Below are 27,495 nucleotides of genomic sequence, written 5' to 3'. Positions count from 1 at the left end.
GATTGAGGTGGGCATTCTTCATTCTCCACGGCTCACCTACATTTCTGGGGGATGTTTGACATGCCTCTGGGCCAGGGGCTATGAGCACAAATGAGGCACCCGACCAAGTCCTGCCTGGCCTGTGGGGGACACTTGAAGCCCGTGGGGTCATAAGCGGCTTCCAGGAAGTTTTAAAAACTGACATAATCCTCCGTAAATAGTCCCATATCTAAAGCAACGTAAATAGATCTATTCAAAGGTAAAAATGTACTTTTTTCCTCTTATCACACTTGAAGGTTTTTTATGTCTCAATTTAAGCCAAGATGAGAATTGGAAGCACTACAGCTTTTTTTTTTTTTTTCCTTCTTTTTTGGAAATTTTTCTTGGGAAATGGCTCCCTCAGAAGAGCTGGTTCTTGTGATCTTTTCTGTCCAGTTTTCAGACATCATTTAAAACTTTGGATAAAAATTCAGACTTTAGATGTATACTCTATTAAAATTTGACACATGTAAGGGTCTTGCTTTCAATTAACTAGGAAGGAAGGAAAGAAGAAAGAGTTACGGAATACTCCTTCATGTTTGTTTTTTATTTTAGGCTAAAAGATCAGTAACATCGACCATCTTCAGTTACAAGATGATTAGCTATGTTTTTTTGAAGTAATCTGATTGTAGATTCTGATAGAAGTGGGTTGCAAAGCAGATTTCACTCACTGGATGGGAGGGAGACTGGTGACACAAAATGCTTTTGTCAAGATTAGTAATTTGTCTCGTTTCTCTCCCTCATTTAGCACTGGAAATACTTAGATCATTCAATTATTGAAGCGTGCCAAGGAGTCTGTCCCCTGCGACAGAAATCTCACAGATACTTTTCTAGAGCTATCCCACACACATCTCATCACTTTATCATGCATTTATAATGCCTTATGTCCTTTTGTGAATTGTTACAGCTACAACCTCCATATCTGATAGTTGATGTGTAGCCCCAAAGGAAAATGAACAAAAACAGGTGGACACCGCCAACATGAAGCATATTGTCTTAACCTTTAAATCTTTCCATGTTTTCATACTATTTTGAACTCCTTTTCTTCTTTCATCATTTTTAAGAGCGTGTTATTAAGGAATACGAGTTCTGCTGTGTATGGTCCTGCAAGATCTAAAACTTGCCAGAGTATTAGACTGTGATTATCATTCAGGTAGTATATGAATTGATATTCAAAGGGATTGACACATGCATATGTATGCCCACAACAGACGAATTTGAGAAAAATGTAGCCTAATGAAGAATGCATGAGAAGAGTTGTTTTGAGCCTCACTCCCTTCCAGCTCTGTGACTCTGAGCACTTAACCTCTCTGACTTCCACTTCCTGGCCCTGAAACTAATCGTGCCTTTTTGGTCTGAGCACCAAATTAATAACATATCTGAACGAACTTTATACATTGAGAAACAGTATTCGAATGTTACTTTACTAATTAAAGCTGGCCCTGGAAATACTCATTAAAAGTAAGAAAATAAGAATTAAATCTTTTATCAAGCTACCTGACAATTAATTGTTTGAGGAACTATGATGTGCCAGGTGTCCCTCAACGGACACATAGTGCACAAGACAGGTGTGGTCAAGCACTAAACGAAACCGACAGCAAATGATAAAGAGTCAGGACAATTTAGACAGTGCTACATGGCATACAGAATAAAAGGGAGAACTAGGCATCCAGTTGGGTTGGGGCTGTATGAGATGGGGGACCCGGGTCCCCTGAGAAGGTACCACGGGGCTAAGTCTTGACCAAAATTGGCTGGGTGAATGAAGATCTGAGGGAGAACATTCCAGGCCAATGGGACAGCCTGCGCAAACCACTTGACGTAGGATACGGTCAGGCCTTGAAGCTCGGTTTTCCACTTTCTATTTTGCACTTCTGTGTTTCCCTGTTTTATGTGGGGCTTTCATCACATCTTCCTCTGATATGCGTCTGATTCTACGGTCTGGAGTAGGATCACCAGCTTGAAGACATCTGCACTCCTTTGTGTCTTCTTCATCCCCTCCAGTTCTGAGCCCCCAGGGGAGCCCAGCATCTTCTCTGAGGAGCCACCCTACTTTTGCAGGCTGAAAAGGCCTCTGCTCCCTGGGAAAGGGGACAAAAGGGAAGGATGATGCATCATTCCCACTGGGGAATCAGAAAAAGGGCATGATTTACACCAAGGCTTGGAGTCAAGGAAGGTGGTAGGGTAAAATAGGCAGTTTCAGGCTTTCCCCCTTAAAAAAAAAAATAACCCCTCATCCCTTCCTGCCCCCATTTGTTTGAGCCCCCTGAAAAGCAAGAGTTGCATCCAGCGTGAAGTGAAGGAGATGCATAGGAGTGGACCCAGGATGCAGGGGAGGGGATGTACCATTTGCTACCAACAAATCAGCCGGGTCATCTAGTCTTCCCTCCAGCTTAAGGTACCTGCAGAGCCCTGGCCCTGCCGAGGTGCTCGTACAGGGGACATGTGAGTGCGTCATCATCATTTTGTGACAGAGAGCCTTCACTTCCCTTGACAGCGTTGCCTGTGACCCGTGCGGGGGAGCTCACTGGGGAAGGCACCTGCAGGAAAGCCATCCTGTCTCTTAGGGCTTCCCGGGGCTCCATGTGCACTCTAGCCCCAGAAGTTTGGCGACCCTCACGGCCCTCGGACGGGCCTCCCTGGCATGATGGCCACAAGAAATGACTTGGCGTAGGAAGGACATACAACCCTATTCCAGAAAGAAACCTTGCCTCCACTTCCAGAGACTGAGACCTCCCCTTAGACTTCTGCCTCAAGGATGAAGTCTGGCCGTTTCTCATAAAAGCACCGGACACTGGGCACAAATGCTGGAAACCGGATTCCAACACGGAGCCTCAATCCCAGCTTCCGTGATCCCAAAGAACTCGATTTTACCCACATCTATGCAACTTCTTTAAGCTTTTTTTGGTTAGGGAAAACAGAGGCTCCAGGGAGATTGAGCTAAAAACACAAGAGTTTTCCTCTGTGACATTTTGCTTATGTACATTCGATATATGTATCATCTGTATGGGTTTGTTCTGCTTTTCCCAAGAGGCAGGGATTCTGTTAACATTCATTTGCAGTGGGGAGAGGGACGAGGAGGAGGGAACATGGGATGTCGGAGAGCTGGTTAGCAGAGATGTTAACTGGTTATTTATTTATGGTTTATTTAGGCAAAGGGGCCTTAAAAAAAGGCTTTGATAAGAGTGGCCAAAGTTTCTTCAAAGATTAACTGGCCCCTTGTCTTTAAAAGGGAATCAGTTTTCTTTCCTACAGGTGTTCGGGGAGCTCAGGACCCGGTGTCCACTAGAATCTTTTGCTGGTCTGTAGATTTCCTTAAGGCACACTGCTGACATCATGGAGCCCTCTCTCCCTCTCCCCCTCCCTCCTCCCTCCTCGTCCCTCCTCCCTCTGCTCAATCTCTCCCAATCTCTTTCCTCCTCTCTTCAGTTCCTTCAGGTAAATCCTACTCCAACTTGTACCAACTTGTTTTTGACTGACAGCGAACGGCGAGAGACTTTTCTTCACTTTGAGAGAACCTAAACACCTATCTTTCCCAAGGCAACCTGCATCGCCTGGACATTTCTTTGCCGGGGTCATCACTTCCCATCCAGGCAGGAGTCTGGTGCATCCGCGTCTCTGCAGGTAAGAGGTACGCGCTTCGGTCAACCCCGCAGCACTGAGCCCGGCTGGAGAGGTTTCTGAACAAACTTTGCTCCAAAGCAATGAACGAGGGGTGATTCTCTTAAAACTCCCTTAAATCATTCAAAACTTCCAAGCTTATCTGGGGGAACTTTACAAGGGCTGTTTGCATGTGGAGAACGGGTTTTTTACTTAATGATGGGGCAAAAAAAAAAAAAAGTGCTTTATTCTTGCCTGTGAAACAATATCCAGATGTTGTCTTGTTTGCTGTGGGTGTAAGTGATCTAGGTGGAGGGAAGGAGGGACTCCCCGACTTCTCCTTGCAAGGGTTTTCCTCTCGCAGTGGCTGTCAGAGCAAGTTTGTTACTGATTTTTCAGTGATTATAGAGTTCTTGGGTCTTTTTCTGGCAGTCAGTTTCCTTTGTCCGGGGAGAAGGCAGTCCAGGTTGCCGTAAGGCGAAACCTCAGCGGAATATTTTTAAATCTGTTACCTATGCTTAGGAAGGGGGAAAAAAGTTACGTAAGTTTTCCACGGTAGGTGGAAGGAAGGTAAACAATTCTGACTTTGGAAATATTATGAACCTTTGTTCACAACCCGTGGGGAAGCGGGTCTCAGAACCTGTGTGTGATCGCCTGTAAGTTTCGACTGCTCGCAGCCGAGAAATGTTCCTCTGAGTGGCACTTCCACGCTGCTCCCGGGAAGTAGGTTTTTGTTTGTCTGTTTGTTTTTTTTTGTTTGTTTTGTTTTGTTTTGCTTATTTTTTTATCTCCTCTCTGTACTTCCGCATGTAGTCGCCTGAAGGAAGTAAGAATCTGTCATTGGGTGAGGTGTTTCTTGACCTCCCAACTCCCAAAAGCCACAGGTTAGGACACTGTCGACCAATGCAGTGGTCACCTGGGGGAATTAAAGACCAGGATGACTCGTGCCTCTCGGTTCACACATGTAGGTTTAGTTCTTCGGAATGGAAAATATTTCGACTTTTTTCATATTCTTTTTTTCTTTTTCTTTTTCCTTTTTTTCTTTGTTTTTTCTTTGTTTTATTTTTTATTTTTTATCGGAGTTCAATTTGCCAACCTATAGCATAACCCCCAGTGCTCATCACGCCAAGTACCCCCCTAAGTGCCCGTCACCCAGTCACCCTGTCCCCCCGCCCACCTCCCCTTCCACTACCCCTTGTTCATTTCCCAGAGTTAGGTGTGTCTCATGTTTTGTCACCCTCTCTGATATTTTCACTCATTTTCTCTCCTTTCCCCTTTATTCCCTTTCACTATTTTTTATACTCCCCAAATGAATGAGACCATATCATGTTTGTCCTTCTCCGATTGACTTACTTCACTCAGCATAATACCCTCCAGGTCCATCCACCTCAAAGCAAATGGTGGGTATTTGTCATTTCTAATGGCTGTTTTTTTTTTTCCCCCTTTTTCTTTTTTTTTTTTTTTTACTTAAAGGAAGAATCTTGAAAACTAAAAAGGCAAATGATCTGTAAAGTCCTTTCCTGCCTGGAAGCCCCAGAGTCACACTCATGCACACGCGCGATCGACTGTTATCCCAGACCCCTACCCTGCGTTGTCCCCCCTCGTAAATGCTTGGACAAGAATAGCCTTAGGTGACACGTCCTCTCCATTTCAAGTCCCCCTAAGCATCCAAAGAAAAGAGTCACAGGGCACCTTCCGGGGACCGTGACCCGCACAACAAGGCAGCACTTACTCCACACACGACTCCCTCAACCCTTTCTTCCCTGAGTTTTCAGGGTGTGTGTGTGGGGGTGGGGTGGGGGGGTGTTATTATTATTTTTTTCCCCTCTTGTTTTGTGTTGCTTTGTTTAGCAGTTTCCCTGCATTTCTGGCTGGGAGTGTAATCTGTGCCGGTGCAGGGAGCCACCCAGGGGTCACGTGGCAAGTCTTCAGGAAAAGTTAGAGTAGGAGAGTTGAACCGGATCAGGTCCCTATCTCGGAAATGCTAATCAAATAACGGAGCTGACGTGTCTTCACGGAGCTCAGCAAAGGCAGAAGTACCTTGGGGGTTGGTTAGGAAGGGGCTTGGTTGAATGCTGTGAATCTGGTTGTTTAAGGAAAACACATTTTTTAAAAAATATTTTATTTGTTTATTCATGAGAGAGGCAGAGACACAGGCAGAGATACAGGCAGAGGGAGAAGCAGGCTCTGTGCAGGGAGCCCAGATGTGGGACTCGATCCTTGAACCCCCAGATCACGCCCTGGGCCAAAGGCAGACGCTCAACCACTGAGCCACCCAGGTGCCCCAGCAGGTTCTTTCTTTTTTATTTTATTTATTTATTTATTCATGAGAGACACAGATAGAGAGAGAGAGAGAGAGACAGAGACAGAGACAGAGACAGAGAGAGAGGCAGAGACACAGGCAGAGGGAGAAGCAGGCTCCATGCAGGGAGCCCCATGTGGGACTCGATCCCGGGTCTCCAGGATCACACCCTGGGCTGCAGGCGTCACTAAACCGCTGAGCCACCCGGGCTGCCCAGGAAAACAGATTTTTAAAAAGCCCTCCCACCCTCTCCCCACCGCTTCCTCCACCAACCGTTGTGGTCATTTTACGGAAAATGCTATTTCCCCAATTTCCTCTCCTCACACTGCACACTGGTGCAGTCGGCTCGTTTTTGGGGGGGGGTGGAAGAGAGCGAGACCCCAGGCTTCCCCCTGCCAGCCGTCCTGAGAGCCAACAAAAGCAGGTCTGCGGGCTCCTGGATGCAGGGCTCAGTGGGCACACTTGGCTCTGCCCTTGCAGGAGGAAATCTGGGAAGGGCTGCACTTTCTCGTTTTGGTGTGTGTGTGTGTGTGTGTGTGTGTGTGTGTGTGTGTACACACGTGTGTAATTATCCACCTGACACACGGCCACATGCTCATACATGGAAAGCCACCGGTGTGTGGCACTGAACGAGCAGAGCGCAAACTTTTCCAGACTTAATCAGCAAGTGTCAAGCACTTGAAATATCCTTTCCTGCCTCACCCCGTCCTGGTTTAGAGACATGGAGCAATGCTGACTTCCTCGCCTGCCCCACTTAGGAGCCCAGACTGTATTTTGCGGACTGTATTTGCGCGGTGGCCACATCTGAGTCTCCCAGCCCACCCAACAGTCCTCGGGGGGCGCCCCAAGCAGGACGGGGCCCAGATGGCGAGCCCCTGCGCAGGGCTCACAGCCTCCCTATCATTCTGATCATTGCCCGCAGTCTTCAATGTGTAAGTGACTCAGCTACTGTCTTTCTGCCTGCAACAATTGAAGCACGTCACGCTGGAGGAAACGAGGTGTCTCCACATGTGTTTTAATTTGTCTTTCAAGTCAGAGTGAGTTCACTCCAAAAAATAGTCAGGCAGCTATGGCAAGTGTTAATGTTAGTCTGTACGCTTGCAAAGAAGAGGTTGTTGCGTGTTAGTGGGTAAATGCAAGAGGCATTTAATACTAACCAAGCAGAGGTGATTATCCATCCTTCTCTCTCCCCTGCCCCTCACCTCCATCTCACAGGGGGGCCACCTAGGCAGTGGGGTTTTGGCTGCAGGTGGAGAGTGGGGTGTAGCAGGGCTGGGTAGAGGGGTTGCAGAAGAGCAAAGTGAACCAAGCCGGGCTGTGCTCTGTGTGTAAGGATGGAGGGCTCTGGAAGGGGACAGCTCTGACCCAACACACCTGGCTCTTTGCTGCTTGTTCAGGTAGGTTCCCTGTGCCAGTTTTACAGGCAGGTAAAAGGAATGGTGTGGCCGGAAACAAGCAGCCCTAGAAATGCCAAACCTTCCCTCAACTAAAGAAAAAAAACAGGCAGCCTGCTTCTCCACCTTGAAAGGGAGAAATGAGGGCACAGAATGAGAGAAAATAATGTGTAATCTAAAAAAACAAACAATCTAAATAAAACAAGTTTTATTTTGTAAGTGTTACTTGGTTGAAATGAAAGGGGAAAAATGAGCAAATGCACATTCTTGCTGTAAGACAAGGCAAGAAACTGGAGTCTGACAAATGTGACAAAATATTCTCTGGGTTAATATAGACAAGGGTGAGGGCTTCTCCGCTTGGTGTGATGCAGCTGGAGACCACATAGGGATTCTTACCATATTTCTAGGGCTTTTCAGCCAAAAATATTTCTGTTCATTTCCTAGAAAAAAATGTCATCAGAGCTCATGAGGGGTCTGTGTACCTGTGTTCCCTTCAGTGGGCATGGTGTCTTAACAGGTGAAAAGATCAATAAACCCATGGTCATAGCAATCCAGTGTGACTCTAGAAGGTCCCATAGAGCCAGATTCCAGAATACAGTCTGTGCTTCTAGACCTAAAATCCTATAGCACAAAATGCCAGATATTTTAGTCATGGTATAGACACAAGTCAGGGCTGCCTGGTAATGCTCACAGCATTGGACAGATGGTACACGAGGTGGACAAGATGGTGATTTGTGGTACAAAAACACTCTTGTCCATAGGAACCAATTAAGTGGAAGATCATGTCTATCCTGCCAGGGGACTGAGGACCCACAGGAAATGTGGGAAAGAATTAGTAACAGAATAAGAACAGTTTTACTTTGTTCTTTCATTTGAGACCTGCAGCTCAAATTTAGGGCAATCTAGATGTGTATCGATCCACAGTAAACAAAGCAAGTGATTCCTTCAGGGACGAGGACTGTAATGTTTATGCAGAGCCATCGTGTTCCATTGGCCATTTATGCCCTCATCCAGGGTTCTGGGTTCTCAACCTGACATGTCCCTGGGATTACAGATCACCCTGAGGCCATTGGAATACGCAGGGGACTCGGAGGGTGACTCCTGCAGTAGAGATCCAATACTCAGGTTGTTTTGAGGACCCGGGTAGTCAAGTTTGGGTTTCAGTCCGCATCCTATTTCAGCTGGGGTTGCCCCCATGTCAGGGTGATCACTATGAAAATTCTTGTGTGTTTTCTCCAGCACCAACACACAGGCTGATCAAGATCACATGGAGCTTGAAGAATATACAATTTGGAGGGCCCTCTTTAAGGAGAAGGAATGCAAAATCATGACTAGAAAATTAGGTACAAAGCTTTGGAGAGGGCTGGTCTAAGTATAAGCGAGGCTCCCTGAAGCTTGGTTTCATTACCTTCATGATCAATCCACTCTGTGTCATACATAATAAAGGCCCAATGCTTGTTTTTTGAAGGAATGGTTGCATTCACTTATGTAAATTTTAACTGCTGGCTGCCCTCTGAGTAACTGGAAAATGATAAGCAAAAATACCATCGTGCTTATACATATCTAATGATCGGTGGTGATATATGGAAAATTGATCTGGGCGATATGTAGAATGTTTCTCATTTCACTGGCAGGTTGCCGTGAAATGTAGATCCTTGCGCTGTGGCCAAACCTTTAGGCCATAACTAGGCCCAAGGGCAAGATGCTATCAAAGTTCTGTTTTTCCTACAGCAGAGTGTGTGGGCACTGAAATTAATGGTGCACTTTTTCCATTTGAAAGGCCCTCACTCAAGTTAAAACCAGAAGAACACCCTGCTAACCATGGGCCTAGAACCTAGAATGAATTTAAAGGCATCAGGAATGTGCCTCTCTTCTAACAGACTAGAGGGTTTGCCCTGTGAAATGTCCATGTGTCTGGCAAGGGACAGCCTCTTTCCTCCTTTCTGTTAATGCTGTTTCCCACTTAGACAGCAGGGTAACAGTGCCATTTCTCGGTATGAATGCTTGCAAAACCCATGCCTACCAGGTCAGGTAATGCACTCACTCAGCAATGTTTATGCCTTCGAACGTTGGCAGAGTGATATCTTGCTCCATCCTACTCCACCCTGCCAAAGAACACAAAGTCAGTTCCCCAAATCGGTCTTTCTTACTTCTTGAATTACCCTTTATTCCTATCTTTTAAGAACACATTTGAGAAGTTTATCCTTTGCTTTGAAACATCACGAAATTTGGCATCATCTGTACTCTTCCTAAAAACCCCATCCCAACATACCTGCTAGAGGCTGAAGAAAAATATATAAGCTCTGGAGCACCTTGTTCCTTTGCCTAGAATTCTCTAAATACTAAGGAATGAGAACCTGCTGGGTCTTCTTTATATTTTCAAAAGTCCATGGAAATATTTTATTTAAATGCAAGGAGAGTGTGCGTTTAGACGCAACATTAATAATGAAACAGTGTAGGTATAGACAGAGTATTTCAGTGTTAACAACATCACGAAACAGTGGTGCTTTATTTTCAACATTTTGTCTTATTTAATGAATTTCAAATCTGTAACTTCCACCTGAGGTCCATATTAAAGATGAAACATCCCCCAAAATTGCTGTCTAAACAGCATCAAAAAATGCTGTCATTTTTTTACAAAAATGTTTATCTATTCATTTTTTAAAAAGACTTTTTAAAAATCATTTCTTTAAAAAGATCTATTCATTTTTTAAAAAAAGATTTTATCTATTCATTTGAGAGAGAGAGGGAGCAGAAAGAGAGCACAAGTGGGGGGAGGAGGAGCAAAGGGAGAAGTAGGCTCCCCACTAAGCAGGGAACTAGACTCAGGGTACTCAATTCCAGGACCCAGGGATCATGACCCAAGCAGAGGACAGACCAACTGAGCCACCCAGACACCCTGTGATGTTGGTCTTACCAACACTCCTTAACAAAGGAGTTGGGTATTATGTCACATGGCTCAATTGTTGTCAATGAGAATGCTGGGATAATCCGATCAAGAAAGACTCAAGGTTCCATTTCCTGATACCACAACCCACCTGGCTCTTATGGGCAGAAGAATTGGCTTCTCCCAGGCAGGCCATAGCTGCCTTGGGAGGTAAGGGGAAGTGAGGACACCACTCCAGGTCTCCATGACTCCATCACCTGGGAACTAGAGGAGACCCTTAGGTGCTGGTCTACTACTTCCTGGCCCAGGGGTCTGGGAGCAGGAGTGGTTCCCCTAGCCAAAAGGCAGGAGGGGGTATCCTGAACCACAGTGGGACTTGATAGTAAAGCATCATCTGTCCTAGGACATTCTACTGGCAAGCAATGAGTCCTGAAGGGGGGTTCCATGTCACTCTTGCCCTACAAAAAATAAGGTGGCTTGTACTTAGATAGGAATCTATCATAGTCTATGACTCCCTCTTGGCCTTCACAATCATCATCAGCATGCTAAAACTCTGAGAAGTCCCACAGCAGAGGCATCCTTTGACTTTGACTCCCAAGTCGTCGTACCATGTTGGACTATAGAACTGCCTCCCACCTCCTCCTACTTCCTTACAGCTATTGTTTACTCCTTTGACCAATATTTCATGCAGCTTCACTGGGAACACCTTTTCAAACTCCAATCGGTATGGGGTGGCAAGGTGTCATGTTCTCCAAGAAAGAACATGTTGTAATGTTCATGTGCTACTTGGCTGTGGGTTGTACCTTCTGGACCTGAGCTGTCCTTGCAGGTGATTGGCCAGTTTCTGGGATTGTGACATGACCACAGACCAGTTTCTGGAATTGTGACATGACCACAGACCATTCTTAGTCAGCCCCTAAGAATGTATTTACTTCTCACTTCTGTGAAAAGTACATCCATCTTATTCCCTAAGGATCTAAGTGGATTTACATTCCACTTATTCCCCAAGGATATAAGTGGATTTCCAAAGGCACATCCACATACCTTCACACAAATACAACATGACTATAAAAGTAGATGAGAAAGGAAAATACAGGTAAGCCTCAAAGAGGTAATTTGATTAAATCATTTGCTTCCTTTATGTGAGTTTCATCTATTTTTTTAAAAACACAAACTAAATGTACACAGGCCCACAGCAGCAGAATCTTGTTTGTGACTTCAGAACTAAATGTGAGTTTTAAATGCACCTTATATTTGAACCTGGAGATCAATCAGGGCCCTTGCTGTGTCTAGTCTTATCATGTACCATATTTTATAATTCCTTTGAAAGACAATGTCTATTCTCCCTCTTGGGATTTTTTTTTTGTGTGTGCATATCTATCTCTGTAATTTAATTGTCTGTAAGTGAGGGGACAAACATTCTCCACTGGTTTAGACTCAGGTCTGGCACCAGCAACAGAAAGCCATCTAGGATCCACCACACCTGGGCTCGGAGCCCTCTGTCGACATCCCTCCCCACCCTGGATTAGCTGGTTCATCCCACTTGGTCCCACATTACAAGAGCCCATCTACTCATCTCTCTCACCTACTGAATTGCAAGGTCCATGATGATGGAGATTTTACATGATTCTTCCTCTGTGCTCCCAGAGCTTGCCACAAATAATTCCTCAGGCGATGCTTTTTGAATCGACACGCATTGACACGAAGGTGGAATTTTTGCCATAATTACATCTTCAGTTGAACCACGACATGCATTTATGCCAACAGAGAACTTTTTATTCAAAGTGTTTTAAAAATACATGTATCTGAAAACTACCTACTGGTGCATTTTTTTTTCTCTTGGTGTACATTACAAAGTGATAGATCAACTACTAGAATTGCTTAAGTGGGGTCATTATGGAAGGGAGACATATTTTTACGAGTTTCTACAGGGCACCCCATACCTGCTACAAAGTAGTTGAGTAAATTTTCCCCACACAGAGAAAATAGGCAGCATACAAAGTATTTTGCAAAGAGGGAAACTGAAATAGAACTCCATGGCTTTGGCATGGGTCTGTGCACTGAAAGTTTGATCCTAGGGAAAGAAAGAAGAGGAGGCATTTGCTGCAATCCTGGGGAGGAAGAGGGTGATTTGATCCATGGTTTGGACAATCCAGGGAACCCGGCCATATTGTCACATCATTCAAGTTGTCCCCAAGTGCTATGTTTTAGTCTGGCATGTGTTAGCATACCTATAGCAATGAGGTTATTTGGGTTCCAATGTGCTTTAAATTTTAAGTTGAAGAGAATTTTCTAATATTTCCCATTTTAAGGATGAAAGGTGATAGGACTAAAACTTACAGGAACCACCTTTCTGTGATCACCATCAAATACATCTCACTCCGACCAAGAGCAGCCTGTGCCAGTACTCAGTGTTTCAGAGTCCAAGACTGTGTGAGCATATATATATTTAAAAATACATTTTATAATGATGGATATTAGCTTGTGTAGTCCAGTCTCTTGGGGGATGTTCTCTAAACTATCCTTTATGTAGCACACCTCATTTAGTTTTCAATATCTGAAGAAATGGCCTATGACGTACCAGCCCTAAAGTGGGTGGAAATGAATATTTAATGAGTTTTTAATCAAATCCAAACAGGATTTTGGATATTTGGATTCCAGCCCTGATCCCCTTCATCCTGCACATGTGTGTGGGTAGCTTGCTCGGCAGGAGGCTGGGTGGCTGTGGGAGAAGACTCAGTCCTTGATCTCAAGGAGCCCCCAGTCTGCTTCTGTGAGGATGTGTGGGTAGGAACAGAGGTGGAGAAATATTAAAAAGGCACTCAAAGAGCGGAACATCTGTGGTGCCAGGAAGAACATGAGAACTGCACGAGGAGCCATGGCAAACAGCTGGAGATAGTCAAGAGATAAGACCATATATGTTTGGGACAGTAAGGAAAGGCCTGGGGCATTCCAGAGAGTACTAAAGAATGAATAAGACTTTGAAAGTCAGGACGGGAGGAGAAGCCATCAGAGTCCGAGAATAGCAGGTGCCCCAGGGAGGGAATGAAGGGGCAGGGCTGGCAGTAGTCAAGGGGAGGTTGAGTGCTCACCAAAGGCCACTAGGTTCTAGATCCACCTTAATCCTGACAACAACTGTCTGTCCTATCTGGCAGGCTGTATTATGGGCCTTGTTTTCAAGAGGAGGAAAGCAGGGTGCAGACGTTATGTAACTTGCTTCAGAAGGGGTGAAGTCATCTTTGAAGCAGGGTCATTGGCCTCTGGAGACCACCTCCTTAAATGCTGTGCCTCTGGAAATGAGACTCAAGGGTAGGCTGGTTGCCAAAGACTGTTTTGGGGTTCAGTTTGGTAAGGAGTGAGGAGTCACTTTGAAGGCTTTGGTTTGGGGGGTCCTGAGCTGCACTTTAAAGGAATGAAGGCCACGTGACTGGCCGGAAGGATGTTTTGAGAGGCTGAAAACGTGGAGCCCAAAGTGACAGCAGAAGGGGAAAGGAAAGCACTCGCAAGGTGCATTAAAAGGCGGAGTCTCTGGGTTCCCACTAGATTAAGCAGGAGGGAAGGATTTTACAGGCAGGTGGCAGATTGAGGATGCTGTTGCTTGGAACCAAAAGTCAGGAGAAGTAACTGCATTTAGGGGGAATGAATAGTATGATTTCTGTTTGGCACAAGTCAGTTCTGGGCAGTTCTCTAGGAAAGGTATCCCATGGGATGTTGGAAGCACAGAGTAGATCTGAGAGGAAGTGCTGTTGGTCAGCAGCAGTTAATGTAATGGGACCAGTCATGGTCAAGAAGGTCAGGTGGAGGACAGAAGAGACAGTACAAAAAGAAATAAAGGAGGATGAGCAACGGACCTTGGGGAACATAACTGGTGGGGGCCCGAGGTTGAGAGAAGGGAAAGTCTACCGTGCAGAAAGAGAACAAATCATCAGAGAAGCAGATAGAGGACCAAAGCAGCAATGGGCAGTAGGAATTTTCCGGAGATGCTCTTACTGATACCACCTTGACTCATTTATCAGAGTAGGTGAGAAGCAGGTTTGGAAGTTGAGGGAAAGAAGCTGCAGGTGGTCTCATGGTGCCAACAAGAAAAGAGAGTAGAGAGGGCTTGGTGGCCTCTTCCCAACTCCACTAGAGATAAAAAAAAATCAGACGATTGAGAGATTATCGTTTGGCTGGCAAGTCAGAGTCCTCAGAGGTTCTTCTGAGCCTGCTGATGGTGAAAGTTTCCTTCCCTCCATGCCCCAATCTGTGGGTGGCTAGCCCATGCCTTTCCTCCTGAAACCCAACCAAGTGATTCAATAAATTAACCTCCATCACAATTTTAAAAGTATAGGCTTAGGGTGGAGCAGAGCTTACATGTACCCCTGAAGGAAGATTCTAGCAACTCGAGCCCTTTCACACCTGGGTGAATACCTGGCTTTTGCAAGTTACGAGCTTCAGTTCTCCCGAGACACTCTGGATAAACGACAAGTTCGTTCTTGAATGTGTTTCCAGTAAAAGGGGAAAGATAATGCAGTGTCCAAATTTGCTAATTACTGCAATGATTAAAGCAAGACTTTTCAAGTCTATTCTTTCATAAGATCAGCGACCTTTTGAACACAAGCAGGATCTGACAAAGACAGTCGTAAGGAGGGAAAGAAAATGAGCAAGCAATGCCAGTTCCCTCAGAACAATTAGTTGCTGTTGGCATTGAACCTACAGCTTAAAGTTTGTTTTGCTGGGACTACTTTCTGGTTTCTTGGTGCTGTGCTGTGATTAAACAAAACTCAGCAAGACATAAATGCTATATATTATAGTCATTTTGAAAAATATATAGGTGGATTAAAAGAATGGAAACTTTCATTTTCTTAGCAAAAGTCAAGTCAATACTATTTCGGAAACTTCTGGATAGGAGAACATACATATGTGATAAGATTTCTTGAAGTCCTGCAGAAACGAAAGATGAGCGAGAAAAAGCCCCTGGTAGGTAGTGGTGGAAGCTGCCACTCTGTTAAGAGAGACAGGCTGATCTCATGACAAGAGACTTTGGACTTGGAAGCCAGCATTCCTGGATGTGAATTCCAGGCATGCAATCCCAGCCACAGAGCCCTTGAGTAAGGCACATGGACGTTTGAGCCTCGGTGTCTTTGCACATTTGGGGGCACATGGGAAGCCATCAATCTGTAGAGACTGATTCCTTCTGTTCCCATTCAAGGTCCCCACCTCCCGTGTGGATTCTCCAGCATCACCCCTGCCCCAACCCAAGGTGATCACAGGCTTTTCTTTAAGGTGGCTGGAGAGAGGAGAGAAATTGAGTAGATCTGAGGGTGGAAGCCCTCCAAATTGGAAGGCTGTGTGATCCTCTGCTAGTTATCTAACTTCTCAGTTTCTCATCTGTAAACTTAGAGGGATTCCTGCCACAGGGAAACCAGGAGATGCTTTTTGTGAAAATGTCAGGAAGGCTCTTCTGTCTTCTAGGAATTAATAGATAACGACCATTCTCCAAATGACCAAAATGAGCTTGCTTTCCTCCCTAAGGACTTAACTCCCTTCTTATACAGTTCTGCTTTTCAAAAACTTACTTTGTAAGGAAACTCAGAATTCCAGAATCTAGCTCATCACCTTTACAAAAATCTTCAAATGAATTTTCTTATTCTTTTACTTATAAAAGGGATTATACCCCTATAGCTACTCATACCTTGATAAACAAGATTTAGATTTGGTAGAAGCTGATTTACTGGGTGGTTCTTAATGCAGATTCAATCAGAAAATATACCCTCATAATTATTTTTTGACATTCTTCTTTCTTTGTTTTTTTTCTGTCAAAACCACATAGAAATGTTAAAAAGGTAACTTTCTCCTGGGTTTTATAAGGAGAGGAGAGTGACAAAGAGAAATACTATGAACTTGGCATACAAATGAAGCATGCTCTGGAATTTGGGTGGGTCTAGGAAAAAGTACAGACTTCAGTGGAAAACATACATGGGTGTGTGAGAAATCCCTGTAAACTATAAATTGAGTGCATACTGCACAGGCTGGTATGGAAAGCAACCACAGTGCTCTCTAAAATCAGGGGAAAGGAGACAGAAAGGAAGCTTGGCACCAAAACACCAGGTGTCCCTGGCAGTCAGAGAGGTTTGCAGTTAGGGACGGTCTTGCCCAGACTTATGGAACCTGACTGTCAAAAGCATCGACCAGGGTGTCTGTTAGCCAACATTCTCCATCACTGACCTCAGTTTCTCAACTCTCCTCCCCCACCTCTCCTTACCAAGGTCCCCTATTCAGTTCCTTTGGATTTGTCCTCATCTCATTGCCTTTGCCCACATGATTTCTTTACCATTCCAGTCTTGTGATCCACCCTCAACACTTTCCTTCAAGGCCCATTAGGCTTGGCTTTCCCTTCCATGGAGCCTCATCACATTTGGACTCCCTGAATTTCCTTTTCTCTAGATAGAACCAGATCTAGAATGTGTCTGTGCCATGAAGACCTTTTCATATATTGGGTCCCCGTGTGGGCATCTGTTCAGTACAGGTGTCATCACCCTTTGCCCCAATCAGATAATGAGCCCCTGGTGGTGGCGGTGGGAGGAACATCTCATATGACCCAGTGACAGACAGCTACCCTTCTCAGAGTCCTGCTTTGCACCCTAAGTTGGATGCAGTCATCTAGCCATTTGTGATTCTAATCTAATGCGAGGTAAGCTTTATCATCTCCCTTGTTTGAAAGGAGGACGCTGAAAACCAGGGAGCATGGATACTTGTCCAAAGTCACCAGCTCAAAGTCACCTTCCACAGGGCATCTTCCTTTGTCCTCAGGATGTGCCCATCAGGTTGGCCTTGGCATAAGCTTTCAGACTTTAAGGACTGCCCCCACTGCCATACCAGGAGACTGAGATTTAGGGTTCCAACCCTATATCTTTCCACTATATCATGTCCCTTTCCTATCAGCAAAACGCTCAAGACAAAGCTGAGCATGGAATAATATTGAATGCATATGTGATCATTCATCCGGTTTTGTCAAGACCAAGGGAAGATAACAAAATTCTGTAAATTGGACCAGAGTATGTGTGTGTTTGTATATATGTGAGTGTGTACAGAAAGAGAGAGAGAGAGAGGTCAGGTTTAACACAGGTAAGCAATTCCTACTGTCCCTAAACTGTTGATGTTTGTCAGTAGTTCCTTCCCAGAACTGTTATTCCTAAGGTCGATCCTATAAGGAAAATCCCTGAGGACTGAGCTGAGCACCATTTTGGTTATTTTTCTAGTCTGAAAGCAATAAGCCTGTGTGCTACGCTGCTTATACTATATAATCGTCTACACCCTGGCTTTGGGCCTGGTCATTATTATTCCATGCAGATAGTCCACATCCTGTCCAGAGGTCATTATGGTAACCGATTAGCAGAGAAGAAATATCTGTAGGAATGCATGTGGAGGTCATCGAAAGTGAAGGTTCATGAGATCCATCCAGTCAGGGAAATTTCTAGTGTGTTCCCATTTGTTTATAATAATTATCCACCACAAAGGGCTGCTTGGTAGCCCAGTGTTTTATTATTTATTTATTTATTATTTAAAAAGATTTATTTATTTGTTTGTTTGTTTGTTTATGATAGACATAGAGAGAGAGAGGCAGAGACACAGGACGGGGGAGAAGCAGGCTCCATGCTGGGAGCCTGACGTGGGACTTGATCTGGGGACTCCAGGATCACACCCTGGGCCAAAGGCAGGCGCTAAACCGCTGATCCACCCAGGGATCCCCTAGCCCAGTGTTTTAAAAACAAACTACAAAACCTGCGACCTAACACTAAGATCAGGCTCATGACAGAGAGTATGAAGCCCATGACAGCTTGGAGAGCTACTAAAATGTGATTCTTTTTCTTTTGTTTGTTTTAGATTTTATTTATTTATTTATTTGAGAGCGAGGGAGTGAGCATGAGCAGGGGGAGAAGCAGAGACAGAGGGAGAAGCAGACTCCCCACTGAGCAGGGAACCTGACTTGGGGCTCACTCCCAGGACCCTGAGATCATGATCACTTGAGCTGAAGGCAGATGCTTCACCGACTGAGCCACCCAGGTGTCCCCTAAAATGTGATTCTTGATCAGATAATTTTCCAAGGTTTCAGAGCCCTTTGGAGAGAATTCAGGAGAGAGAAAAAATTTCTAGTGTCCCCCAGCACCGATGAAGAATGAGAAAATGCTGTATTGCCTTCCAGGTAGTAGTTCTGCTTGGCAGTTTCTGTTGTCAAATAACTTAAAAAAAATAGATATACTCTATGTTGGCAAATTGAATATAAATAAAAAATTAAAAAAAAAATAAAACAACACAACTTTCCACTCCCCCAAAATAAAATATAGATACCTTTTTTTTGGCAAAGGGGTTGTCATTTACCCATAAAAACCAAAGTCCTGTGCTGGCCGTCCTTGTGGCCCAAGGGCTCTACTGTTCATCCACCACGGAAGTGGATGAGGAGGGCTCGAATGCTTGGCTTCACCTTCTGGGGTAGAGGGCAGGTTCCCGCCCATTTTCTTAGCTATCACATGAGCATGTAGCCTAAGATTTGGACTGCACACACCCTCCCAGTGCCCCAGGATTCTTTCCTGCAGAGCCAGGCCCCCTCATTACTGCCCTGGATCTCTGGGACCTTCAGTTGAGTTGGGCCCCAGCACCTGGACTCGAGGTAAGACCCCCAGAGTGCTTCCTGCTGGTCACACAGGGTGGTACAGAAGGAAGGGAAAAATAAAAAACCGAAACCTCAAAACACCAGGGAATTTCTGGAAGGTCCAACCAAAATGATTCATCTTGACCTCAGGCATGATTTTTTTTCCCTACTCTCTATTTCATTTCCACTAGTATGTATCTTACTGATTTGAAGAAAACTTCCACTTTTGGCATTTCTAGTGCTTAAATATGAATAAGCATGACTGTATGAGATTGCAAATAAAACAAAGCATTAACTTTATTAGGAAAAAGAGTAATTAATACTTGTAACCTATACTGTTAAGATTGAAACCCCAGTTTGTGTGAACAAAGGCTTTGGGTATAAAACTCTCAGTAATGGGGATCCCTGGGTGGCGCAGCGGTTTGGCGCCTGCCTTTGGCCCAGGGCGCGATCCTGGAGACCCGGGATCGAATCCCATGTCGGGCTCCCGGTGCATGGAGCCTGCTTCTCCCTCTGCCTTTATCTCTGCCTTGTCTCTGCCTTTCTCTCTCTATATGACTATCATAAATAAATAATAAAAAAAATTAAACTCTCAGTAATGCATCAAATATAATTCTAAAAATAGCAATTAGCTATTAATTCAAATTAAATGCACAAATAAATAATTTACAGAATTAGTGACCAAGATCTTAGTGACATGGTATATGATAAATGCAGCTATGTGAACAAGCACACATCCCTAGGTTTATTTCTTTCAATATCATGTACCATATTACTCATAAACTGCATTGCATGTGAAAAGTGATGTTTAAAATATTAAATGATTGTAGCTAGCTAGTAGCCTAGTTATCCTTACTGGTTGTTCAGTTGATCACATTTTACCTTAAGTCTTTGCGACCTACTTAAGGCCTGATTAACTCTTGTTCACATTTTTTGAGAACGAGAAAGAGCCTACATATATTGCTGTGAATACATCTTAGCTCTGAGAGATGACTCACTTGTGTGTAACTTTATTTAATATCCCTAGCTATTCATTCTGGTCCTGGAAAATCTCCTTTTTATTTCTTTCTTTTTCTTTCTTCCTTCTTCCTTCCCTCCTCCTATCTTCCTTCTTTCCTTTCTTTCTTGCTTTTTTTAAACCACTGTCTCCCTCTTTTCCCCAATATTAACAGAGCAACTTCCCCAGCTTGCAAATATTAGAACCTATTCATCTCTAATAATTTTCAAGTCAGTCTGTTCCAACGTCCTATAGATAAATTATCAGTTACTCATGACACCTGAGATCTCTCCCACCAGAATTTAGGTTGTGTGTTTTCAGAGGGCCATTTATTTTTAAAACCAGCATGGTCCATAAGACCAAGGGCTTCATTCCCCAGAGCTCTGTTAGCCCTACAGCCGCATTGTTGAGCACCAATAGTTACACATTCAATGTATACGTTAAAGAAGTAAATGAAGTTTCAGAATTTCGCATGCGCTCTGATGTTCACCGCTGCCCATGCTGAAGAGAGCTTGGAGACCATTTCGTCCAACCCTCTCATTTTACAGATGAGGAAAACAGGCCTAATTGATAGCTGGCAATACTAAATTATAGCCCTTCTAAAACTCAATAGCAGAGTTAGTAGGCTTCTTAATGTGCTCAATTACCATATGGATCCCACGAGCTGATGAGTGTGCTGTGACCTTGAGCATTTACATTCTGTGGTTTTCAGATGTTTATGTTTCTAACGTGGTATTTGTAATCCCAAGGCCCGGTAACCTTTACCATGAAGGTCTTGCCAGTCCCCAGCTCTGGGCACCTCCCTTCTTCCATACTCAGCCAGGGCTCCCAGGCTGCCCAGTATCGGCAAAGTCACAGCAGGTGCAGCCTAAAGACCAGGTCCTGTGTGAGGGGCTCACAGACCCTGTGGCTGGTTGAACTCCTTTCTTTATCTCCTGTCTCCTCTCCTGGCTTCTCAGGAACTAGCTCAGATCCTTCCACATCCTTCAGCCCTGCTCATGTTACCCCAAAGGACCATACCATCATTCCCTGGATGAAGAGCACAGTTCATCAAATTTCATCCTCTATTCCTTAATATTTCTCTATAGCTCTTCCTATCTTTCTTCCCCCTCCCCTCAAATGGAACAGAAGCTTCATGAGAACAAGCACTTTGTTTGTACACTGGTATCCCCAGTGTCTGGAATAGTCTGGAAAGTAGTAGGTGCTCAATAAATACATGTGTAATGGAGATAACCTTTCTTCTTTCCTTCCTATCTTAGGGAAATAGGTGTCCCCCTCCTTTCTAGGACTCACCCCTGGGAGCATCAATGCCTCCTGAACAGTGTCTCTCTCAAATCTTTGACTTCTAGAGCATGTCCTCTCTCCTGAAATCTTATTTCCTTAGTTGTCCCTTCTGATGAACCTATATGGCTGTCCAACAATCAGGTGGCACTTTCTCCAGCTGCTTTGCTTGAAAGTCTTCTCTCCTTCTTTTCAATGCAGGCAGTCTCCAAGATTCTGTCCTCAGCTGCCTTCTGCCCTTAGTGCTTTTCTTTTGTACAGATTTTATTGACTCATGTGGTTAACTCCTGCTCCTTGAGATGAGAGCCAACTTCACCATGTTGTCTTCAGTCTTCTCTGCTTTTCATGTAAATCCTCCTTTTTATTTGGGGACCAACCCCAGAGACCTGCCGGCTCCTGTTCCCCTGCCACTACTCTACCTCTAATAAGTGTGTGAATTTCACCTGTTGGTAGGCCAAGGTGGTGATGCCCTTGAGTTCATGTATTGCTTAGGTGAATAAAACAGCCTCCCGAATAATGTCTCTGTAGCTACTCTCTCCATCTACACCTGTCTTGCTACTGGCTTCTCTTTACCTGTTGAAAGATCAAACTCTTCAGTTTGATCTCCATGGCCTTTTAAAATCTATTGCCAGTATAGCCTTAAATTTGTCCTCATACTAACTTTCTTGAGGTACCACAGTGATTCTCAACCATCAATACACAGTAGAAACAAACAGGGAATTTTGAAAAAGTACCAAAACTCAGGTTCCAAATAATATGTCCCTTCTTTCCCTTCTGTCTGATGAGCGGTTCTGATTCAATTGATATGTGGGGAAGCCAAGGTATTAGGGCACTTGAAAACTTCCCCAGATGTTTCTTAGATGCCAGCCACAGTGGAAAAGTATTGATATGACCTATGATCCAATCAAATGAATGTGCCCAAGAAAGTACTTTGCTACCACATCATACTTTCGCCTGGGCAATTCCCTTCACAGACAATTCTCTTTCTTCTATTTCCTCTTCCTACAGAAAATGCATGAAGGCTTCTGTGATTCTTTCAGTTGGAAAGAATCAATCCTTTCCTGAAAGTTTTTGTATGTTTCTATACGTTACATTCATCCATGTCAGCTGGGGAGATACTATGTTAAATAAGGACAATATAGAGTATGAGAATAAGAAAAAGTCCCTGTCTTTGTACTGTTTACAGTCTCATGGGATAGGAGAAACACACGAGCCACTAAATAATATTAAGCCTTATGATAGAAGTCTAAAAGTGTCCACAAGATAGTGTTTAGCCATAATGGATTCTACTCTGCTTGGTGTTGCAACAATTCATGTAATGTCATCTCCCCTCTTAGATGGTATCGTTTGAGGACCAGGACATCAGACATAAGACTGAATTTTCTTAGACATAAGACTGAATTTTCTTAGAGTTAAATGTTTGCTGAAAGAGTGAGTGACTGAGTGAGTAAATTAGTAACATGTTGGTAATTAGGCAATAATGGAGAGTAGTAGCAATTTCCAGGAAATAGTGGCCGAGATGGAGGGGTTGTCCCACTGGAGTTTAAAAGCCACGTCATCATTTTTAATCCTAGGCTATGTATGAGTTTTACAGTTTTTCTCAAACATCCACTCCATAGTTTGTTTAAAATGCCAATAGGACTAGCATTAGAAACTAGGTCTTATTTATCATGACTGAGAAGGGGGTAATGGTCTACCCAAAATAATACTTAGCTCTTTTGGCTTAAGAAGTAAATCCTAGAGATCAAATGTGGTGGCTTAATGGATGAAGAGAAGAACTAGAGGAGATTAGAAGGAATAGATGCCCACCCTATGGATCCATGAGCCTTCCCTCCATTCCTTCTGACCTTACCGTGGTCTTCAAGTTAAGTCCTTGGGCTTCGTAAAGATATTCTCGAGAAACCTGCTACATTGAATGAAGACAAATAGGATTTTGAAGCAATTTCTAGGCTAATGTTGTATGTGGGTGCATGTATGTGTGTATGCATGTGTGTGGGGTGGGCGAGGTAAATAAAGGAGGAACCAAAACACATGTGAAAGTAATTAGACTTCTTTAGTGGAAACCTCTAATCCCTTGAGTAACTACGGGTATGATTAATCATTCCTGAAAAAGGAAGCCATCCTCAGAAAGAAAAGCTGTATCTGAACATCTCTGTATTCTTTGAGGGCACCTGTGAATCACAGCATAAGGGTCATCAGCAAAGGAAACTGAAATGGTCAGGCCAGCTTCCGGGAGCGTCTGAGTCAGGATGGTCAAAAGGAAATGTTCCTTAACCCAGAGAATTGCAGCATAGTGGAAAGTCGCTTCCCACAAAGGTGGAACAGTATGTAACTGTAAGTTGCTTCAAAGAAAGAATTCAGAAAACTTGTTGTGTACTGATAAATGTGTTGAAACTACTCATGTGTTTTGGGTCATCTTTGACCTTCATTCATTCTTTAATTTATAGATTGCTTATTAATCCATTTATTGGTTCATTTGTTGACTCATTTGTAGAGTGATGAATACGAATCATTAAAACTTTTGTTTTGAGCACCTTCTAGATGCCAGGGACTGTGTTACTGTGGGTACAAAGATGAACACCGCCAATCTTTGTTCTCAAAAAACTCACCAACTGGAAGAGGAGATGAATGCATTCAGAGATAATCATGGTGCTGAAGTGAGGGCATTATAGTTTGAGTTACAGTGGTGAAGGAGAGGCAGGGTCCTAAATGAACCCTTAGTGGGAGGAGTGAGCCAAGGGTACCATGGGGGTTCAGCTGAGAGATCTGGCACTAGGATAGGCTATTCAGGCAGCCAAGATGCCAGGAACAGAGACAGGTAGAAAGATGTGGGGCAGTATGCAGCCTGCACAGAAGTGAAAGCAACTCATCATCCCTGAAGCATGGGCAGTGGAGAGAACATCCAGAGATGTCACCAGCAGGATGAAGCCTTGAAAGGGCAGCAGAACTGGGGATGGACACAAGAATTATTCTGGAGGCAGAACTGAAGAAAATGTGTTGTGGTCATAAAGGTAGGGGGGTAGGAAGGTGACCTGGCATCAAGCTTGGGTGAATGTGGAGCCACTCACAGAAAGGATACAGGAGTAGCAGCAGCATTGGAGTGGGAGGCTGCAAGGCAGCACAGTGCACAGGGAACGCTGACTTCGAGGACAGAACCCCTCCTGCATCTTCTGCAGGTAAATGAGGATGTGTGTTATAGGGGACCGAGGCAAAGGCACTTTTTCTCCACTCAATTCAATACACCAATGCATAAGAGTGTTCATTTTGAGACCCAGGGCTGCTTTCCCTAACACTGCAAGAATCTAAGCTGCCTTTGCTTCCATCATCCATCCATCCATCCTCCATCCATCCATCATCCATCCATTCATCTATCAACACTAAACCCCTGCTAGAACCTTGGCATTGGCACATGCAATATAAGGTATGACAGCTTATATTCCAATGAAGGGCAATGGAGTATGACACATAATGACCCGGATTTGGGGTCAGACAGACCAGGATCTAAATACTGCCACCACCACTGACTAGTCATATGGCCTTAGGCAATCTTCCTAACTTGTCTGAGACCCTTAATTTTTTTAAAGTTAAATTCAATTAGCCACCATATAGTGCATACTTAGTTTCAGATGTAGTGTTCAATAATTTTTCGGTTGTGTATAACACCCAGTGCTCATCACATCACGTGCCCCCCTTAATGCCCATCACCCAGTTACTCCATCCCCCCACCCCCCTCCCCTCCAACAACCCTCAGTTTGTTTCCTATAGTTAAGAGACTCATGGGTTTTCTCCCTCTCTGATGACTTTTCAGTTTTCCCTCCCCTACATTATGATCCTCTGCACTGTTTCTTATATTCCACATATGAGTGAAACCATGTGATAATTGTCTTTCTCTGATTGACTTATTTTGCTCAGCATAATGCCCTCCAGTTCCATCCATGTCTATGTAAATGGTAAATAATTTCTGATGGCTGAGTAATATCCCATGGTATATATAGACCACGTCTTCTTTATCCATTCATCTGTCGATGGACATCTGGGCTCTTTCCACAGTTTCACTATTGTGGACATTGCTTCTATAAACATTGGGGTGTAGGTGCCCCTTCAGATCACCACATTTGTAATGGTTTGTATCTTTGGGGTAAATACCTAGTAGTACAATTGCTGGGTCATAAGGTAGCTCTATTTTTAACTTTTTGAAAAACCTCCATACTGTTCTCCAGAGTGGCTGCACCAGCTTGCATTCCCACCAACAGTGTAAGAGCGTTCCTCTTTCTCTGCATCCTCACCAACATCTGTTGTTTCCTGTCTTGTTAATTTTAGCCATTCTGACTGGTATGAGGTGGGATCTCATTGTGGTTTTGTTTTGTATATCCCTGTTGCTGAGTGATGTTGAGCATTTTTCATGTGTCTGTTGTGAGCCCCTTATTTTCACCAGAGTTCTACCACAGTTACTGTCGTTTGGAGTTAAGGAATAGGAAGTGCCAACACGGTGCTGGTCATGTGTATGTTCTCAGTTAATGGTTGTTGGTAACTTGGTAAGTGTTATTGCAATGAGATATACATAAGGAAACAAACAATTCCACCACACTGAGGTAAATATTCCAAGAGACTGAAGCACAGGGACAGGGAAACATATAGGGAAATCACCGAACCCATGAGAACAGGGGAAGCACCTACCTAGAATGAACAGTGTCTCAAAGGTAGATATGAGAAAGCAGCCAAAGAAAGGGAGAGAGCTTTCTAGCAGATGGTCTGGCATGTTTGGAAGCATAGAATCAGTCAATAGAGGACCAACCCATTTGGGCAACTGTGAGTCATTCAGCATGGCTTGCACAGGCTGCAGAGCGGCTGGTACCAAGGCAGAGGTAGTGGGTGGCTCCTGAAGGGTGCACACACCACGCTCAGAAGGTCAGCAGCTCAGGCCTTGGTTTGTGGATAACCTGGGCCCCATAGCTGGGCAGTGGAGGAGCTCTTAAAGGCTGTAGTGTGGGGAATACCTTAGAAGGACAGCCACTGGAGACAGGGACCTAGTTATGAGCCTGCTGTGGTCACCAGAGAAAGAAAGTATGTGCCTCTACACCAAGGTGGTGGTGGTGACAAGAGAGAAGGACACCTTTAAGGATATTGAGATAAACTAAAGGTATTCCAAACGTGGTTATGGGATGCAACGCATTCTCCTTAGCTGAACTTTTTGTCTCTTCTCACAACCCAAAGACAACAAATTGGCTTTTCTCATTCCATGAGGGTTGTTTACCAATGATCATGAGGAAGCAAGAGATGGCACCCAGGGAGCACAGGGACCATTACCCAGCTTTGCAACTAGGGTCCCACTCTCAGTTCCACCCTCTGAAAATGGTATCTCTAGTGGAAAATAGGGCTGAAGACAGATTCAAGATAGAACACTAAGAATTGGCCAACTAGGTGTAATTTAGATGCCAAATCATGTCAAGTGGTCAGTTAGAACTTAGAACTTTCTTTTTTGCCCCCTCCATGGTCCTTGTCAATCCCAAACATGTGCTCTTAGGCGCCGAGGTATTCCAGTCCGAGTTCTTTTGGGCTACATTATGTTTGTGTGTGATGTGAACCTAGACTCAGAGGAGGTATCATCCTAATTCAGTCACACATCACTTTTCCCTGACACTAGCTGCACAGTATAGAAGATGCAGATATTTGAAAATGGGTTCACGACCACTAGTGCAGAGTACGATATGGCTCAGAAATTAAGCAAAGGCATGTGGTTCAAATTAGACCAAAGCAGTCTTTTGAAAGTTGTACTGGGACACACAAACATAAATGGCCAAGTAGACGCTGTGAATTAAAAGAATCATTTTGTTTGTCAATAACGAATGTGTGTGTGTTTTGTGTGTGTGTGTGTGTGTGTGTGTGTGTGTTTTTACTCGCAAATATTCATTGAGCACCATATGTATTTTTCTCCTCTTCCTTTGGATAAAGAACATTTGTAACCCACTGACTCTCAGGACCAGGGTCCCATCAGAGTGAGAGTGTATGGAAGTAGCTCTTACTAGTCAGAAACTTCTGACGTGGCTTTCTTTAACTTAACGTTAGCACCACGGGATCTTTGATAATAGGAGTGGTCAAAACGTTGGTTTCTAGCTATGCTTCTCGTAAAGGAAGTTTCCAGATATAAGCCAACACGGGAAAAGAATTGCTGACTACAGGATTGGCTTGTGATGCTTTTTAATGTTCTCTCTCTCTCTCTCTCTCTCTCTCTTTTTTTAAATGAAGTCAGCTAGTGATCTTGAACTTCTTCCCATAGGTAAAGCTCCTTTCGCAACAGTTCTGTGAGAGAAATCAGCCTTACTGGCTCCCACAGCTGGGGATGGCCATCCACGGGAGAGGACAGAGTCACCCCAACCATTTTCTGTG

At 44.1% G+C, this 27,495-nt stretch overlaps 1 protein-coding gene across 1 annotated transcript in view; it reads left to right on the top strand.

Moving 5' to 3' along the window:
- Positions 1 to 3,291: 3,291 nt before the first annotated feature.
- KCNJ15 (potassium inwardly rectifying channel subfamily J member 15) overlaps positions 3,292 to 27,495 on the top strand; it is a 48,118-nt gene continuing 23,914 nt past the window's right edge. Inside the window, exon 1 of the mRNA XM_025987287.2 lies at positions 3,292 to 3,639. The gene's annotated coding sequence lies outside the window, so the exon portion shown is untranslated. The remainder of the gene's footprint in view (positions 3,640 to 27,495) is intronic.

The sequence above is a fragment of the Vulpes vulpes genome, chromosome 15 (genome assembly GCF_048418805.1).
Source record: "Vulpes vulpes isolate BD-2025 chromosome 15, VulVul3, whole genome shotgun sequence".
In the NCBI taxonomy this organism is placed as follows: Eukaryota; Metazoa; Chordata; class Mammalia; order Carnivora; family Canidae; genus Vulpes; species Vulpes vulpes.
This window is presented reverse-complemented; position numbering and strand designations above follow the sequence as displayed.